This window comes from Dendrobates tinctorius, unplaced genomic scaffold, assembly GCF_039654945.1.
Source record: "Dendrobates tinctorius isolate UK_male_01 unplaced genomic scaffold, ASM3965494v1 ptg000079l, whole genome shotgun sequence".
Lineage (NCBI taxonomy): Eukaryota > Metazoa > Chordata > Amphibia > Anura > Dendrobatidae > Dendrobates > Dendrobates tinctorius.
The window spans coordinates 9883876-9903283 of NW_027361747.1; the positions used below are offsets into that span (position 1 = coordinate 9883876).

The 19408-nt window shown below is 42.9% G+C and overlaps 1 protein-coding gene across 6 annotated transcripts in view; it reads right to left on the reverse strand.

Moving 5' to 3' along the window:
• The window catches only part of TEC (tec protein tyrosine kinase), a 181765-nt gene that overhangs the window by 144033 nt on the left and 18324 nt on the right, over positions 1-19408 (reverse strand). Inside the window, exon 1 of one of the 6 annotated variants that reach the window (XM_073583481.1) lies at positions 8501-8598. The exons of the other annotated variants lie outside the window; for them this stretch is intronic. The gene's annotated coding sequence lies outside the window, so the exon portion shown is untranslated. Of the gene's footprint in view, positions 1-8500; positions 8599-19408 lie in introns of those variants that run through there. 6 annotated transcript variants of the gene reach the window in all.

Sequence of the window (19408 nt, forward strand, 5' to 3'; positions counted from 1 at the left end):
ACTGAAACTCTACTTCATTCCTGAATGGCCACTTTCTCCCACCAACAGACATCATTTAAACATTTTGGGTGAACAACTCAAATTAGATCAGCCTCTTTTCGTTTTGCACTCTCATTTTTCCCTTATGTTCTTCCAAGAACCATAACTTTTTCATTTTTCCATTGACATAGCCATATGAGAGTTTATTTTTTGTAGGAAGAGTTGTAGTTTTTGAATGACGCCATTCATTTTAACATTAAATAAAAATGACAAAATAATTTAGAAGTATGGTAAAATTTTGAATTTACAATTGTAATGTGTTTTTATTTGTTGTTGTTTTTTTATGGCCTATAGTCCTTGCAAAAATTATGTTCAATCATGATTCTCCAGGTCAGTATGATTATGGAAATACCAAATGTGTTTAAATATTTTTCCTTTAAATGTAAAAAAAAAATTAAAAAACTTATAAAAAATAAAAATAAAAAATGGGGGGGGGGATTATTTGCCATTTTCCATCAATTAGGTTAGGTGAGGGCTTGATTTTTTTTCTTAAAGGCTGACAGAATTTACAGAAGAGATTAATTTTTTATTTTGATAGATTGGTCACATTAGAATATGGCGATATTGAATAGGTTTATTTTTAATGGGGAGAAAAAAGGTGAGTGATTAACACTTTTATATTTTTAAAAACTTTTCTTTACCTCTTAGTTCCCAGATAGGACTTGAGCCTGTGATCTTCACTCAGCAGTTATTGAACCTGAGTACTTTACTAAGTGACCGCTCTCGTGACATAACCATTTGGTAACGGCGCACATTACTTCTTTTCCGGCAGGTGCACTCCGTCACCTTACCGAAAAAGTGATTAAAAAAAAAAAAACACTTGAAAGAATGAACATATGAACTACAAAGTCAAAATGAGCTGCTGTGCATATGTTCAGATTTTAAAAGAAGCCAATTGATTAAAGGAAATAAGCCGAGCACTCTTCATTCAGTTTGCAAGCCACAAACTAATTTATATAATACAGTGCAAACAACAATTAAGACCAACAGCTATAACATCACAGAAAACGACCGCCTAAAGAAAGAAACAGAGGGAGGAAGCAAAGACGTAACAATAGCAATACTTTTTTTTTTACAAAAATACCAAATTATGTAATATAGCAACTGAGTATTATTGTTCCTCATTTTTGTACTTCACCACTGTTTTGAATATACATGGTAGATGTATCATATTATACCCGCCTTTTTCTTTGTAAAATTTATTTTTAGGGTTCGCTAAGGCTAGATTCACATTTGCGTCTTTGTGCGAAGCGTATCGTGCGCGAGTAGAAACGCATGCAAAAACGCACATGCGTTTTTCATGGGCATGTGTCATGGGAAGGGGGTGGTTTAAAGCAGTGTCTAGACATGTTTACTCTTAAAATGCATGCGTACGCAAACACAGGCGTACGCATGTCCATGTGCACGCCTGCGTTCCCATAGACTGTAATGTGTTGTTTTGACACATTCCGTGCGCAAGCGTACGCATGCGGGGTTTTTTCCGCCTTTGGGCGGACCCAAAAATGCAACATGTTGCGTCCGGCGCGTCTAGTCGCACACCTGGAAAAAATACATGCAAATGCAAAACATTGTGTACGCCATGTTAAACATAGGTACGCATGACGCATGCGCGCCATGCGCTGCGCACAAAAACGCTAATGTGAAACCAGTCTAATACTGTCATATACTGCAAGTGCATCCGATAATCGAATGGAACTCAAGTCTATTGGTGAGAGTAAAACATTGTACTGGACTCGGATGACATCTGAGTGCAGTGCAATGTTCGAGGGCAGAGACAATGGAGAAATTAAATTCTTCTCGTGCAAGAGAATCGGATCACACAATCTGACAGAGATTGAGAAGAGTGTCATCACCATAGTCGGCCCGATTCTCTTGCATGACCCCGGCCTTAATCTATTTTTGTAAAGCAGTTGAATCTGTTAAGTTGAACAAGAGGCCGGACACAGCAGGAGGAGTGGAGTAAATGAACACATACATTTTGTAAAAAATCAGTAAGGCTTGTAATATGTTCATTAAACGCCTGTGCATCCCGGGCTTAGGAGTCCAATGGTCAGTCCTATCAGAAACTATGCACACACAGATAGCTGTCAGTGAATGAGACCGCCCACTGGACTCCCAATCACAGATTGTGCAGGAATTTAAATGAAGAGATGACAAGTTATCCCACAAACCTTAATATCAATTACTGTCACGCAGTAAGAGCCATGAAGGCAGTAGTACAGTATGTGACCACTGCAGCCACTGATTGTCTGCAGGGGTCATGTGGTTTTGTAACATTTGCAGTCTTTTTTGTTGTTCCATTTTGTGGATAAGCCCAACAGTTACGGAGGTGTCTCTCATACTCACAGTTATGCCATGAAGGCAGCCTTTCTAAAGGGACGGCCCTGACTTTTTAGCTGGTAAACTTAGAGACTTCTAACAGAGGAAATTGCAGGAAAGAGAATGGTGGCTTGCGCTGTAAATACTGTCTATACTTCCTGTTAACTGTCTGAGTTTCACTAAAAATATATTACCCGGGCGCTTCCTTGTGTAAACAGATCTGATATACAAGTCTATTTTGTTATGAAGAACAACAGGATTTGCTTCATTTTTCTCATAACCCCATTCAGGGCCATTACTTCATTTTTTTTATCTTTCCTTCCATCTAACTGTACGAGGGTTTGTTTATTGTGGACCGGGTTGAAATTTACAAGGGCAATATTTTGGGGTAGAAATAAAGGAGAGAATGGAAAAAAAAACATGAATCACACGATTGTTTCTTACTATGGCCATAAGCATGCAGCACAAATGTTCAGTAATTACAAAAACATCAAATTTATATACTTTTTTTTTGTTTCACAACTTTTAACGCAGTCCATTAACGCCGCCATTGAGCCCCATTGTCGGGCGCATCGCGATGCATGCCATAAAGCGGCACACATTCGCGATGTGCCGTCATTCGCTGACTGAGCCTCGGGCGCGGCCTGCAGAGTTTGAGGCTCCGTCACCGCTAGCGCAGATGATTCATCTGCGCTAGTGGGTATAGCATAATGTGATTGCGTCAAAGGTGAACACGCTGTTCTTTTAGGGTTACTTCTATTATTAAAAGTTATCACCCATCATCCATGCAAGGGGCTCACTAACAGTTTTGCCTAATAACACTGCCATAAATAAAGATTTGGATCTAAACATCAAAAACAACTTCTCCCAACGATCCAGGAGCAATTGGGTGATGAACAATGCTTTTTACAGCATGATTGAGACCATGCCACACGGAAAAAGTGATAACTAAGTGGCTCGGTGAATAAAGCAATTAAATTTTGAGTCCACGACCAGGAAACGCCTCAGATCTCAATCTCATTGAGAACCTGTGGTCGATGCTCAAAAAGCGGGTGGACAAACAAAAGCAAAGAAATTGTAATAAACTCCAAGAACTGATTAGACAAGAATGGGTGGTCATCAACCAGGAGTTTGCCCAGAAGCTGATATCCAGCTACCAGAGAGAAGGCAAGAAGTCTTGAAAAGTAACGGTCAACATAGCAAATATTGAGTGTTTGCATGAATTTGATGTATTTGTCAATAAAAGTGTATGTAATTGTACTCCAGTAACCATAGAGATCCGATGAAAAGATCAAAAATCAGTGAAGCATCCAACTTTGTGAAAACCAAAATTTGTGTCAGTCTCAAAACTTTTGGCCACAACTGTACAACGCCGAACATCGGATGGAGTGATGTAAAACCACCACCACTAGACTCTGGAGACGTGAAAATGTTTTCTGTGGAGTGATGATGAATGACACTTCTTTATCTGGCAGTCTGATGATGAGCCAGGAGAATGTTACCTGCCTGTCTGTATTGTGCCAACTGGAAAGTTTGGTGGAGGAGGGATAAAGCTATGGTGCGGTGTTTCAGAGGTTGTCCTAGGCTCCTTAGTTCTAGAGAAAGAAAATCTTATTTCTTAAGCATATCAAGATAATTTGGAGGATTGTATGATTCCAGCATAATGGTACTCCACAGTTGGGTAAGTTTGCTATGGAAGAATTTGAACTGCCCACAAAGAGTCCTAACAAGGTATGGGCGAACCGGTGGAAGTTCATGATCCGGTACCCAACCCAACCTTAATTTCAAAGTTTTGGTTTCAGTACCAGAACAGTACACGAATTTCAACCAGAACCCCACTGAAAACAAAAGGTTACCCGAACTGGGAAAGGAAAAACAATTCTCTCTCCCAAGCTCCAGACTTACCCCGGAACTCCGAACAATGGTACGGACTTCCGGGAAAGTACGTGTTTGGTGTTTAGCACCAGACAGTAACTGTCCAGTACTAATGGCCATCTCTAGTCCTGACCTCAAGGCCATCAAACACTTTTGGATGAACTAGCAGAGATTGTAAGCCAGGGCCATTCATCTAACATCAGGGTCTCAAAAAGGGATCATAGCACTCCAGTCTTAATGATCAAGGTGATCAAGCAAAGTTATACCCCTAATACAATAGTACTCAAAATTTTAAAAAAAAGTGCAAAGTATCGTTTTTCTGTATATTGTTATGCAATGTAAGAAGGTGACTATTCGATTAGGTTACATCACATATCTGTAACATCGGATGGCAGGTGCTAATCAGAATGCAGAAGATCATTCTGATTAGCTCCTGCCATTCTGATGTTAGTGAAAGGTCATGTAATGGGACAGAAAATTCACATTCTTAGATTGCATAACAATATAGAGAACAACTATAGTTTACAATTTGAAAAGCGATGAGTTCTTTTTACGAACATTGGAGTCTGACTTCATAAATGTTCTTCTGGGTCAATATGCAAAAATTCTCAGAAACCTACTGAAATCTCGTAGTAGCCGCCACAGGAGAATGGAAGGTGTTATACCTGCAGATAGGGGACCAAGCTCACATTAATGCCTATGGATTTACAATGGTATGTCTTTTATCCATATAGTGTATCACTCATTGAAGTTAGTGAAAAAAAAATTTGCCTCTCTTAAAGGGAATCTGTCACCTGGTTTTGGCGGGCTATTTAAATGAAGTCTGTCCGGTCCAATGGGCGGTGTTTCCGATCTTTGCCGCCTCCCCATCCTTGGCCGCCGTCCTCAGTTTTTTCATGAATAGGAGGTGTCCGCAACCTTTTGCGCGTGCGCTAAGCATTCTTGGATCGCGCATGCGCAGTATGCTTTGCCCAACTGCGGGCAAAGCCGAAAAGCCTTACTGCGCATGCGCTGGTTAACTAGGCCCACGAAACACAGCAAAATACTTCCGGGGCTTTAATGGTTTCATTAAAAGTTTTACAGTTATACTGTAGCTCTTTTTGCTATCATACATTTGTTAAGGCTATTAGGAAAATTACAGGGTCAACAATGTGGCATACACTGTAAAAGGATGATATTGATAATTATAAGGAGTCATCAATATTATATGCCCATACAGCTCCTTTCATGCCTATATGCTCCAATCTCATCATGGAAGGTCAGTAAGTAACTTAAAATAATACATCTCTACAGAAAATTGATTATATGCATTTATTTTGTATCACATGCTTTATGGAATTACTAAATTAATGTGATGCTGGGTCACTACTCACTGGCAAGGCATGAGGCAGGGAAGTTGAGGAGTCCGAGGTCAAATGCCAGGAGTGTAAGTCATAGACAAAGAGATAATACAAACGGATAGTCAAAGACAAAGTCCGGGATCAGAAAACAAGGTCAGAGTGCATCAAGACAAAAGGGTTAATACAAACGGGTAGTCAAAAAGGCAAATACAAGGTCTGGCAACAAAGACCAGAAAATCAGAATACAGAGCAAACACACCGAGCTAAAAGATACAACTGACAAGACCTGATAATAGCCAGCCAGCTAAAATGCCAGGTAATGACCCCGAAAGGGTGATAACAGCAATATCCTGAAGGCCCAGAGAGATTGGGCATCTGGGTTGTCAATCACAATACCGACAGCCCAGCATGCCCCTGCCTAAGACTGAGCAATTTGGATGTCACTCAGGATGCTGACAGCTTAACATGCCCCTGTCCTATAGAGCGGCTGAGCTGTCACTCACATTATTTGTCTCCAACTTTGATACAACAATTATTGCTATTTAAGTATCAAATTTTAAGCTGCTCTCAGCAGCTCATTCACCAGTGGTGTTCAGCCGGGATGGTCGCAACTTGGCACCCTCCAGGTTGAAAACTATTTAGCCCCCAGACATGGATTACGGCGTGGAACACAACGACGGACAAGTATGGTATATTGTTGCTTTTTTATTTTATTTTTATTACAGGAAATTGAGGGCTTTGCTTGGATTAGGCAATGCAGTAAGTATGGTTCAGTAACTTGAGATTAATAAAGGAGTCTGTGTCATTTTTTCAAATAAAAGGACTTTATTCTGGCTGTGTCTTTATTTCCCATAAAACTGTGGGATTAGTAATGGATACGTGTCTTACAGATTCCTCTCCATTACTAAGCCGTGGGCTTGATGTCACCTGACAATACAAAGGTGACATCAACCCCACTTGCCACCACTACAGGGCAAAGCGCTAGAATTGGCACAGCTAATAAATGTGCCTTTTCTGGACAGCTGCGGGCTGCTATTTTTAGGCTGGGGGGCCTATACCAATGGCTCCTTACCAGCCTGAGAATACCAGCCCCCAACTGCCAGCTTTAGCAAGGTTGGTTGTCAAAAATGGTGGGGACCCCACGCCTTTTTTTTTCTTTTTTTTATTTATTTAAATAATTATAAAAACGTGGGGACCCCTCTATTCCTGCTAACTAGCCTTGCTGAATGAAGCTGACAGAGGGTTGCAGCCCCAGCTGTGAGGTTTGTCTGGTAGGTTAGCAAAAATTCGGGGGAACCCACGCCGTTTTTTTTTAAATTATTTATTTACAGCGCAAAACTCCCATCTGCCGCTCCTGCTCTCACTGTAATTAGCGGCAGCAGGTGTCGGATGATGGGAGCTATAGTCTCTTCAGCTGACACCAGTGACCGGAGGTGAACTTTATACCTCCGATCACAGCTGAGCGCTCCAGCTGTCTTTTGACAGCGTGGGAACCGTGGGTCTCTGACCATTGGGGGATGATTTTCCCGCCAATCTGAAGCGGTGTTTGACGCGCTGTCATGCGCATGACAGCGCAGCAAACACTAGATGTTTGGGCAGCCGAACCCAATCAGTTACACGGACTTCTTGGTGAAGTCCGTGTTCGGTGTCCGTGCCCGAACAGTAGGCGTTCGGTGCGGACGCCGAAATTTAATGTTCGAGTTCGCCCACCAATCGCTATTCATCTGCCCACATAGCTGTATGATGGTTAGTCTTGTTTTTCTGCAGGATAAGATGTAATTTTGAAAGACCTAATTCATTTTACAATATAATGTACTGACAATAGGAAAAAAGTAGCATGAAAGGTAAAAAAAAAAAAACAATGCCGCCATTCTTTTGGGTGTCTCATTTTTACAGCTTTCACTATACAGTAAAAATGACCTGGCAATATGATTATTCAGATCAGTACAACTACTGTAATGCCAAACATAAGGGTTTTTTTATGTGATTTCAAGGTTAAAAAACAGATTTTTTTGAGACTTGTAATTTTTTCTTGCTTTTCCATCAATAGAGCTGAGCGAGAGCTTGTTTTCTTTTGCATGAAGAGCTGTTTTTATTCATTGATATCATTACGGGATAATAAACATGTTTTTTGGGGGGAGGGGAAGTAATAAAAGCAAAGAAAAGCAATTCTGGCTTCTTTTTTTTTTTTAACAGCTTCTACTCTTTTGGCTAATTAATTTTCTACATTGATAAATCAGACTTCTGGACATGGCGATACCAAATAATTTTTTTTATTTATTTGTGAATTGAGAAAAGGGGGTGACTTAAACGTGTATTTTTATTTTCTCATTCTTTTTTTTTTTTTTTTTATGCTTTAGTCCCTACAGGTTCAAGTCCTGTGTGTATATGACATCTGCCACCTGCGCTGTCTATAAATTCTGTACACCCGCAACTAACATGTGATGTTCAGATACGTCTCACATTGTGAAGGAGTTAAAAATAAAGTGTTACTAAATAAAAGCTGTTTTATATTATAGGTTTAAGACCTTTATACAAATTAGCCAGGACTTACATGTGAAGTAGTAACATAATAACTTCTCACTACAGCATACCAGCCAGGTAATGCTTGGGTCAGTACTTTGTTTTCATGTTGTTACTTAGCCAAAGACACAGTGGAGTAGAGAATGTGATTGTGTTATCAACGAAGCGTAGGTCTGTGCGATCTATGGCCAATGCAGTTTAACAATGATAAATGTAAGGTAATGCACATGGGAAGAAGGAATCAATATCACCGTTACACACACTGAACGGGAAACCACTGGGTAAATGTGACATGGAGAAGGACTTGGGGATCCTAGTTAATGATAAACTTACCTGGAGCAGCCAGTGCCAGGATCATGGGGTGCATTAAAAGAGATCTGGATACACATGATGAGAGCATTTACCTTTTAGAGCAGTGAGAATCTGGAATTCCTTGCCTGAGGAGGTGGTGATAGCGAACTCAGTCGAGGGGTTCAAGAGAGGCCTGGATGTCTTCCTGGAGCATAACAATATTGTATCTTACAGTTATTAGGTCCTTTAGAAGGACGTAGATCTGGGGATTTATTCTGACGGAATGTAGGCTGAACTGGATGGAAAAATGTATTTTTTCGGCCTTGCTAACTATGTTACAATTCTATACAATGACTCTTTCAACAGTAGCAAAGTATTTAGAATAAATGTGGTGTAAACATAGACTAATAATGCAACCCAAACTATATCAGGTGCCAACCACAGATGCCACTATGTTAGTGTGCTAACCACAGATGCCACTATACCAGGTGCCAGCCACAGATAGCACTATATCAGTGTGCCAACCACAGACGCCTCATGACGCAATCAAAGATATGTCATTGTAAAAGTATGCAAGTGTCAGACACCATGTGTGCAAACCTATGTATATATGGCATATTACACCACCACTCACATACACATATACCTTATATATTCCACACACATATTACGCCATGTACACTATCCACACACACCATATTTACACACAACCTATAAAATATAAATATGTGTGCTCACTACTGGGGAAAACTAACCGCTGCAAAAAAATAAAACAAAAAAACTGAACAAATTCCCAGTGCCAGATTATAGTTGGTGGACTATCCTTTATGTACAGTTGGTATGGACGTGTTTTGTAACAATAACTCAACTGTAAACCCTCAGGTAGCAACCGCGGTACCGATTATATACTGAGGTGGAGGGGCGGTGGGACCCAGTCTCCCTGAGTGACTCTGCTGTGGGCGGTGCTTTACTGCATGTCACAGCCCACCATCGCGCGGACTTGCAGCACTCTATTAATGAAAGCAGTGCAGGAGAGAGCACGCAATGCTGGGCTGTGACGTGCGGTGAAGCTCCGCCCACAGCCTGTCACTCAGAGAGACTGGGTCCCGCCTCGATAATACTGGATTCAGCTTCCAATTCCAGAAGTTGACATGATAGCACCTGACATCAGAGGCAGTCACGTGATGGGAATAAGCGAACAGCGATAGCGTCACTCACAGGCACATTTGGACATTTGGAAAGGTATTTGAAGAAAGCCTTATTTCCAAGGTTTATATCGATCTGCCACATTGTAGTGGACAACCTCATCAACTTTTCTATTTATGTAATGTTGTTATCTTTTATTAATACATAATTTGTATATATTATGCTGTGTTGATGAGAATATCTGGTCACTTAGTGTCAGGACTCGAACCCAGCAGCTCTTCCCTCTGAGCTATTCAACTTGCTGGACACTCCCTTGCTTAGGCCTGGGTCACACTTGCACATGCAATGAGAGAAACTTGCGCAAGTCTCTCACATCAATACCCGGCACTGCCGCCGGCACTGCCGCCGGCACTCGGGACCAGAGTTTGCAACTGCATGTCTTTCTATGCAGCTGCACACTCTGGTCCTGAGTGTCGGTGATGGAAGAGGACCCTTCCCTTGCGGGCTTACATTCTACAGGATTATGGGGAAGGAGACAGTAGGTTGGGGGGTTGCAGTAGCTCCGATGGTGTTGAGGTGACTGTGTGGTCATTACAGGTTGTAAACTTTTTTGAAGAGATGGGTTTTCAGGTTCCGTTTGAAGGATCCAAATGTGGTAGATAACCAGACGTGTTGGGGCACAGAATTCCAAATGATGGGTGATATTCGGGAGAAGTCTTGGAGGCGATTGGGTGAGGAGCGAATAATCGTGGAGAGAAGGAGGTCTTGTGGGGACTGGAGATTAAGTGAAGGAAGATATTGAGAGATTAGCTGGAGAAAGGTTATGGATGGCTTTGTAGGTCTGTTTTAGTAGTTTAAACTGGATATGCTGGGAAATTGGGAGCCAGTGAAGGGATTTGCCAAGAGGGGAAGCAGGAGTGTAGGGAGGAGAGAGATTAATTACTCGGGCAGCAGAGTTAATTACGGACTGGAGGGGTGTGAGAGTGTTAGAAGGTAGGCCACAGAGGAGAATGTTGCAGTAGTCGAGGCGGGAGATGATTAGGGCATGCACAAGTGTTTTGGTAGAGTGAGGGTTGAGGAAAGGACGGATCTTGGAAATATTTTTGAGCTGGAAGCGACAGGAGGTGGCGAGAGCTTGGATGTGCGGATTCCTCAAGAATGATCCTACTGCTGCTCCACATACCGACCTCTGGCTATATCCTGACAACATTAACTGCTTATCCTCACAACTATACTGTTAAGATAAGATAAGAGATAAGATAATCCTTTAATTTTCCCAACATGGTGAAATTCAGAGCATTACAGCAGCAAGGCAGTAACAAGTACAGATACAGATGCATAAAGGCATTACATTGACAGTAGGTAGGTACATATACGAAAAAAAAAAAAAGACATAACCGGACTATCACAACTTTGGATCTATCAGTTCACTGTTTGGGTCGTTCTCCGTTTTGGACAGTGCTGGTTATACAGCCTAACTGCAGCAGGAAGGAAGGACTTTCGATAGCGCTCCCTCTCACATTTAGGATGAAGTAGCCGGTCACTGACAGTACTGCACATCTTTGTCACGGTCTCATGCATGGGATGGGAATCATTCTGCACCATGTAGCTCACCTTGGCCAGTATCCTCCTGTCGCCTACTTCCTGAACTGGATCAAGGGGGCATCCCAGGACAGAGCTGGCCCTTCTAATCAGTTTGTCCAGCCTATTCCTGTCCCTGGTTGATATGCCACTACCCCAGCACGCCACACCAAAGAAGATGACTGATGCCACAACAGAGTTGAAGAAGGATGCAAGGAGTGCCCCCTAAATCCGAAGGCTCTCAGCCTTTTGAGCAAATAAAGCCTACTGTGGCCCTACCTGTACACTGCATCCAAGTGATGGGCCCAGTCAAGCTTATTATTGAGGATCACACCAAGGTACTTATAGGTGTCGACTATCTCAATGTCATTTCCCTGAATGTTTACCATTCCTGGTGGATTTTTTCCCTTGCGAAAGTCCACCACCAATTCCTTGGTCTTCCCGGAATTAATCCTAAGGTGGTTCCTCTGACACCACTCCACAAAAGCTTGGTTAGTATCTCTGTACTCTCTTTCATCTCCTCCTGTGATGAGGCCTACTACTGCAGAGTCATCAGAATACTTCTGCACGTAGCAGCTAGATGAGTTGCACTTAAAATCCGCAGTGTACAGTGTGAAGAGAAAAGGGGCAAGAACTGTACCTTTAGGTGCCCCTATATTGCAGATCACCGTGTCTGACACACTGTCCCGAACCTTTACAAACTGAGGTCGGTTCGTGAGGTAGTTAAGGATCCAGGTGGAGAGTTGGAAGTCCACGCCAACAAGGCCCAGCTTGTCTCTCAGAAGACCTGGCTGTATGGTATTAAAAGCACTAGAGAAATCGAAGAACATTATTCTCACAGTGTTCCCAGGTTTCTCCAGGTGAGAGAGAGTCCTATCTAGAAGGTGGATAATGGCATCATCCACACCAATGCCCGGCCTGTAGGCAAACTGGAGAGGGTCCATATCCGAGCTCACTAGAGGACGGAGACATGTGAGAACCAATCTCTCTAGTACCTTCATCAGGTGTGATGTCAATGCTACAGGTCTATAGTCATTAAGGTCTTTCGGATAAGGTTTCTTCGGAACTGGTACCACACACGATAATTTCCACAGTTGTGGTACTATACCTATTCTCAGGCTCATATTGAACATATATGTAATGATCTCACTCAGTTGGTGCCCGCAGGTTCTGATTAGCCTTGCACTGATGCCGTCAGGACCTGCAGCCTTCAAAACTTTGATCTTATCCAGTTCTTTTGCAACCTGGGTACTTGTGAAGAACAGACCCTGGCTCAGTTGACAAGTTGCAGCAGGGGGTGAGGTTACTGTAGCAGAGAGGTGTGAATGGTATGCAGGGGCAGGAGCAGCCAGTGTGTGATTAAATCTGTTAAAGAATAGATTAAGTTCATTAAGCCCCTCTTTATCTACAACCATCCTGGAGAAAGTCTGTCTATGCCCAGATATAGACTTTAGACCCTCCCAGACTTCATTAATCCTTTTCTGTGACAATTTCAGTTCAATCTTTCTCTTATAATTAGCTTTTCCCTGCCTGATTATATTCTTCAGATCTTTCTGCACCTCTCTCAGCCTGCCCTTGTCACCTGATCTGAAGGCCAACTTCTTCTCTTTGAGAAGAGCCTTTATTCCAGGGCTGATCCATGGTTTATTGTTAGAGAAGCACCTCACTACTTTTGTGGGTACCGTGTTGTCTACACAGAAATTAATGTAGTCCGTTATACAGTGTGTGAGACCATCCATGTCATCACCATAGGAATCTTGCAGCACATCCCAAGTGGTTGTTTCAAAGCAGTCTCTCAGAGCATCATCACTCTCCTCAGTCCATATCTTCACTGTGCGAGTGACATCAGGTACTCTCTGTACAAGTGGCTTGTACAAGGGTTGGAGGTGAACTAGGTTGTGATCCGATCTTCCAAGGGGCGGTAGGGCTAACGAGGCATATGCCCCTCTCACATTGGCAAAGAACAAGTCCAATATTTTGTTGTCTCTAGTGAGGCAGGTAACATACTGTGTGCAACCGGGTAGTATGGATGCTGGAGACACATGATTGAAGTCTCCCGAAACCAGAAGGAGTGCTTGGGGGTGAAGGGACTGCATCATGCTCACTGTGGATTGTAGGACCTGCGAAAGCTGATGCCGCCACTGAGAAGGGGGGAAATATGCAGCTATCATGATTACATGCGATAGTTCCCTCGGTAAATAAAAAGGTCTCATGCCCACAGCTAATAGCTCAATGTCCTTACAGCATGTTTGATCTTTGACCACGATATGCCTAGAGTCACACCATCTATCATTCACAAATATCGCCAGCCCTCCGCCTTTCCTCTTACCGCTCTCCCTTGTCCTGTCCGCGCGAATAAGTTGAAAGCCATCCAACGAGACAACAGTGTCCGGAGTACCTTCGGTGAGCCAGGTCTCTGTAAACAGCAACATACTGCACTCCCTTAATTCCCGATGATGTCTGGTCAGTGCCGACAGTTCGTCCATCTTATTCCCGAGTGACCTCACATTGCCCATAATGACGGAGGGAAGAGCAGGTCTATAGCGCCTTCTTCTAGCTTTCCTGAGGGCTCCAGCTCTGCAACCTCTTCTCTTAGTCCTCCTTATTTCTGGTAGAATGTTCTCTGGTCTATTAGCAGCATGCTGCCTTGCTGTATCCCTAAGCAGCAGTATAGCTTCTCTGGAATAGACAATAGGGTCTTTTTCAGTTCCTGGATTTCCCAACACAATAGATCCAAGTAAAACAAGGTAAAAAGTCCATCGAAGGTCCAGGTCCTCTTATGGTTTTCCATAGTGCAATGTCCTTTGGAGTAACAATAAAAAAGAGAAAGGAAAAATAGAAAAAATAGAGAAAAAAGGAGAGCAAAGAAGGAGCTACTGTAACAGGCTGCCACTCCAGCGGCGCCAGGAAGTGACTGCTCCAAGGAACTGTTGCTCCATGTACCGACCTCTGGCTATATCCTGATTACGCTGCATGCCGATGCTGCCCCTAGTAGTTGCAATATCACTACTCCATCTCAGGTTAATCCATAACACTTAGATTAGATACTCTAAACTGCACACTGAGTGCTTTCATTAACAGAGTACTGCAGCAATTTATAGTGTGCATATATAAATATATATACACACATACATACATACACACACACGCACACACAGCTCAAAAAAATAAAGGGAACACTTAAACAACTGATTATAAATCCAAGTAAATCAAACCTCTGTGAAATTAAATCTGTCCACTTAGGAAGCAACACTGATTGACAATCAATTTCACATGCTGTTGTGCAAATGGAATAGACAACAGATGGAAATTATTGGCAATTATCAAGACACACTCAATAAAGGAGGTGGGGACGACAGACCACATCTCAGTACCAATGCTTTCTGGCTGATGTTTTGGTCACTTTTGAATGTTGGTTGTGCTATCACACTCGTGGTTGCATGAGACGGACTCAAGTAGTGCAGCTCAACCAGAATGGCACATCAATGCGAGCTGTTGTGAGTTCATTCTCTGGTTCCCCTTCTGGACTCCCTCAGGTGGTGTCGGGAGGTGGTGCACTTGGTTTGATCGGTGGAGATCTGCCACCTGAGAATGAGGATGACGATTGGATCTCAGGATTCTCAGATTGGATTTAAGACAGCCGACGCCCTATTCAGTTCCTGGTGATTCCTTCTGGCTTGTCAGCTCTTGGTTTTCAGCTCTGTTCCAGTCATCTAAAGCTAAGTTTTTCTGCTAATGTTCACACTTGATTTTGTTGGTCTATTCAGCTTTTTGTGTGGTCTGCCTGCCCAGGCTGGGGGCTGAGCTGAATTTCCACTCTTATTTATCAGTATTTTGCCAATTGGCTTTTTGTCCCTTACTAGTTCGGTCTCTTTTTGCTCTGTCTCAGAATATTTCAGAGTGCTGATATAGTGGGAGAAGTCTAGTGACTTCAGGGTTAATTTTGCTATCAGAAGTGTTGGACATTATTTTTGTACGTTTTTTTGCAGGTTGCAGAAGTGTCTTCCCTTTCCTTTCCGGTCTAGTTAGTTTGGGCCCTATCATTTGTTCAGCCTATTTTCCTGCCTGTTTGTGCCTTCATCTTGTTTCACCGTCAATACATGTGTGGGGGCTATCTATTCCTTTGGGGTCTGCTCTGGGGCAGTTAGTATTCCCTTTTCTTGCTTTAGGCTTATGTAGTCCTCCGGCCGTGACGAGGCATCTAGGTTCATCGTAGGCACGCTCCACGGCTACTGCTAGTTGTGTGGTAAGATCAGGGCTCTGCAATCTGCATAGTTACCAACAACTCTGGTTTTCTGTGGCTTAGCTTGTTTTGCCTTTTTCTCCTCGGTGACCCATTCAAAACAGAATCACCAGCCATACCGCAGACTCTAGGGTACTCAAAAGCAGGAAAGAATTGTAAAAAGAAAGAAAAAAAAAAAGTGTCAGAATTTTTTTTTCTTTTACATGTATATTTTTTCCTCTTTTTCTCTGGGGCCGTAGGAGGATTTTTTTTTTTTTTTTTTTAATGGAGATTAAGCAATTGTCTGATCGTGTGGAGCAGCTCACTGCTGAAGTGTGGGGAATTTCCGCCTATCTCGCTCATTCACATGCTGCTGAACCAAGGATCCCTACTCCTGATGTGTTTTTTGGGGATCGGTCTAAATTTTTGAATTTTAAGAATTGTAAATTATTTCTTGCCTTGAAGCCTAATTCATGGGGGAGCTCTGCGCAGCAGGTTAAAATTGTCATCTCTTTGCTGTGCAGCGATCCCCAGGATTGGGCGTTTTCTTTGACACCTGAAGATCCTATTCTGACTAATGTGGATGCATTTTTTCAAGCCTTGGGGTTGTTGTATGATGAACCTAATGCTATTGATCAAGCTGAGAAAGCCCTATTGGCATTGAACCAGGGTCAGGATTCTGCAGAGTTATACTGTCAAAAATTCCGAAAGTGGGCGGTCCTTACTACCTGGAATGATGGTGCCTTGGCAGCTCTCTTTCGGAAGGGTTTGTCAGAAACCGTAAAAGATACTATGGTGGGATTTCCTGTTCCCTCTGGTCTTGACGATTCTGTGTCATTAGCCATTCAAATTGATCGGCGTTTACGTGAACGCAAAACTACACGAGGAGTTGCCACCTTTTGGACAAATGTCTGAACCTATGCAATGTGATAGAGTTTTGTCTAGGGCGCAACGTCAGGAGTTTAGAAGGTGTAATAAGCAGTGTTTTTTCTGTGGAGACGTCTCTCATACTATTTGTCTGCCCAAAACAAGAGAAACGTTTTGCACACACATTTGCTGTGGGCAGTATACAACCTAAGTTTCTTTTGGTGATTACTCTGATCTGCTCCTTATCCACGAAGGCTTTTGTGGATTCAGGAGCAGCGTTGAATCTGATGGATTTGGACTTTGCTAAACGGTGTGTTTTTTCCATGACGCCTCTGCGGACGCCTATTCCTTTGAGGGGTATTGATGCTACTCCTTTGGCGGAGAATAAACCTCAGTTTTGGACCCAGGTGACGATGCGGGTTGCCCCAGACCACCAAGAAAATTGTAAATTTTTGGTGCTGCATAATTTGCATGATACTATTGTTCTGGGTTTTCCTTGGTTGCAAACTCATAATCCAGTTTTGGATTGGAAATCTGGGTCTGTGGTGAGTTGGGGTTGTCAGTGTGTTCTTAGGGACGCTCCTGTTTTCTCCACCTCTCCTCAGTCTCATGATATTCCTGATTATCTAGCCGATTTTTCTGATGTATTTAGTGAGAGCAAGTCTGCGTCTTTGCCTCCTCATAGGAGTTATGACTGTGCAATTGAGTTGATGCCTGGGTGTAAATTTCCCAAGGGTCGGCTTTTCAACTTATCAGTACCCGAACATGATGCTATGCGATCCTATATTAAGGAGTCATTGGAGAAGGGTCATATTAGACCATCCTCGTCACCTTTAGGTGCTGGGGGGTTTTTTGTGGCCAAGAAAGATGGTTCATTAAGACTGTGTATTATCGTTCCCTTAATAAGATGACGGTTAAATATCAGTACCCATTACCTCTGATGTCTGATTTATTCTCCAGAGTCAAGAGTGCCTGCTGGTTTACTAAGCTTGACCTCAGGGGGGCGTATAATCTTATTCGCATCAAGCACGGGGATGAATGGAAGACGGCGTTTAATACTCCGGAGGGACATTTTGAGTACCTGGTGATGCCTTTTGTGCTCACTAATGCCCCTTCTGTCTTCCAGTCCTTTATGAATGATATTTTCCGTGACTTAGTGGATAAGTTTTTAATCATCTATCTGGATGATATTTTGATCTTTTCTAGTGATTGGGATTCCTATGTGGAGACTGTGTTCCAGATTTTGAGGGAGAATTCCCTGTTTGTTAAGGGATCGAAATGCCTCTTTGGTGTACAGAGGATTTCATTTTTGGGATTTATCTTATCTCCATCGACTATTGAAATGGACTCGGCCAAGGTACAGGCCATTTATGATTGGGTTCAGCCTACTTCTTTGAAGGCCCTCCAGAAGTTTTTGGGTTTTGCTAATTTCTATCGTAAATTTATAGGTAATTTTTCTGGTATTGTCAAACCACTGACTGATCTGACCAAGAAGGGCGCTGATGTGCTGAATTGGTCTCCTGAGGCTATCTCAGCATTTCAGGAGCTTAAGCAGAGATTTACTTCAGCTTCAGTTTTACGGCAACCTGATGTCTCACTTCCATTTCAGGTGGGGGTAGATGCTTCTGAGATTGGTGCAGGAGCTGTTTTGTCCCAAAAAGACCCTGTGACTTCTAAGATGAATCCCTGTGCCTTCTTTTCTTGAAAGTTCTCCCCATCTGAACGCAACTATGACGTGGGGAATCGGGAATTGTTGGCCATGAAGTGGGCATTTGAGGAGTGGAGACATTGGTTGGAGGGAGCTAGACATCAAGTTGTGGTCCTCACCGATCACAAGAATTTGATTTATCTGGAGTCGGCCAAACGCTTGAATCCTAGACAGGCTAGATGGGCCTTGTTTTTCACGGTTTTAATTTTGTGGTCTCTTTTCTTCCGGGCACTAAGAATGTTAAGGCAGATGCCCTTTCTAGGAGTTTCTTTGCCGATTCTCTTAGTGTGACCGAGCCTACTACCATCCTAGGTGAGGGGGTAGTTTTTTCTGCCATTTCGCCCGATTTGAGACGCACCCTGGAGGAAATTCAGGAGGATAAACCTGAGCGTTGCCCTATGGGAAAATTGTATGTTCCTGACCAGTGAAGAAAGAGTGAGGTCTGAAATTCATTTCTCCGCATTGGCTGGTCATCCAGGTATTTTTGGTACCAGAGATTTGGTGAGTCGGTCCTTTTGGTGGCCTGCCTTATCTCGTGACGTCACGAATTTTGTACAGTCCTGTGGGACTTGTTCTCGGTCTAAACCCTGTTCTCGTTCTAGTGGGTTGCTGATGCCCTTGCCGGTGACCAAGAGGCCATGGACCCATATCGCAATGGATTTTATTTCTGATTTTCCTGTCTCTCAGAGAATGACTGTTATCTGGGTGATTTGTGATAGATTTTCGAAGATGGTCCATCTTGTACCACTCCCAAAGTTGCCATCTTCTGCTGAGTTGGTGCTCTTGTTTTTACAACAGGTGGTTCGGATACATGGGATTCCTGAGAGCATTGTGTCCGACAGAGGAGTCCAGTTTGATTCCAGATTCTGGAAAGCCTTTTGTTCCAATATGGGAATTCAGTTATCCTTCTCCTCCGTGTTTCATCCCCAGACCAATGGACAGACTGAGAGAACAAACCAGACTTTGGAGTCTTATTTGAGATGTTTTTTATCTGCTGATCAGGATGATTGGGTCTCATTTTTGCCCTTGGCCGAATTCGCACTGAACAATAGAGCTAGTTCTGCCACTTTGATGTCACCCTTTTTCTGTAGTTTTGGGTTTCATCCTCGATTCTCTTCAGGGCAAGTGGAATCTTCGTCCTGCCAAGGTGTGGACACGGTGGTTAAGAGAATGCAGCAGATATGGGACCAAGTGGTGGATAAGTTGTCACTCTCTCAGGAAAAGGCCCAGAGATTTTCAAACTGGCATAGGACCATTGGTCCCCGATTTAAAGTGGGTGATATGGTTTGGTTTTCGTCTAAGAATATTCCTATGAGGGTTGAATCTCCTAAATTTAAGCCAAGATTTATTGGTCCTTATTAGATTTTGGAAATTCTTAATCCTGTTTCGTTTCGATTGGCTCTTCCAGTTATGTTCAAGATCCATAACGTATTTCACAAATCTCTGTTGTTGAAGAGGTTTGTTGAGCCAGTGGTTCCTATGGCAGCACCTCCTGAC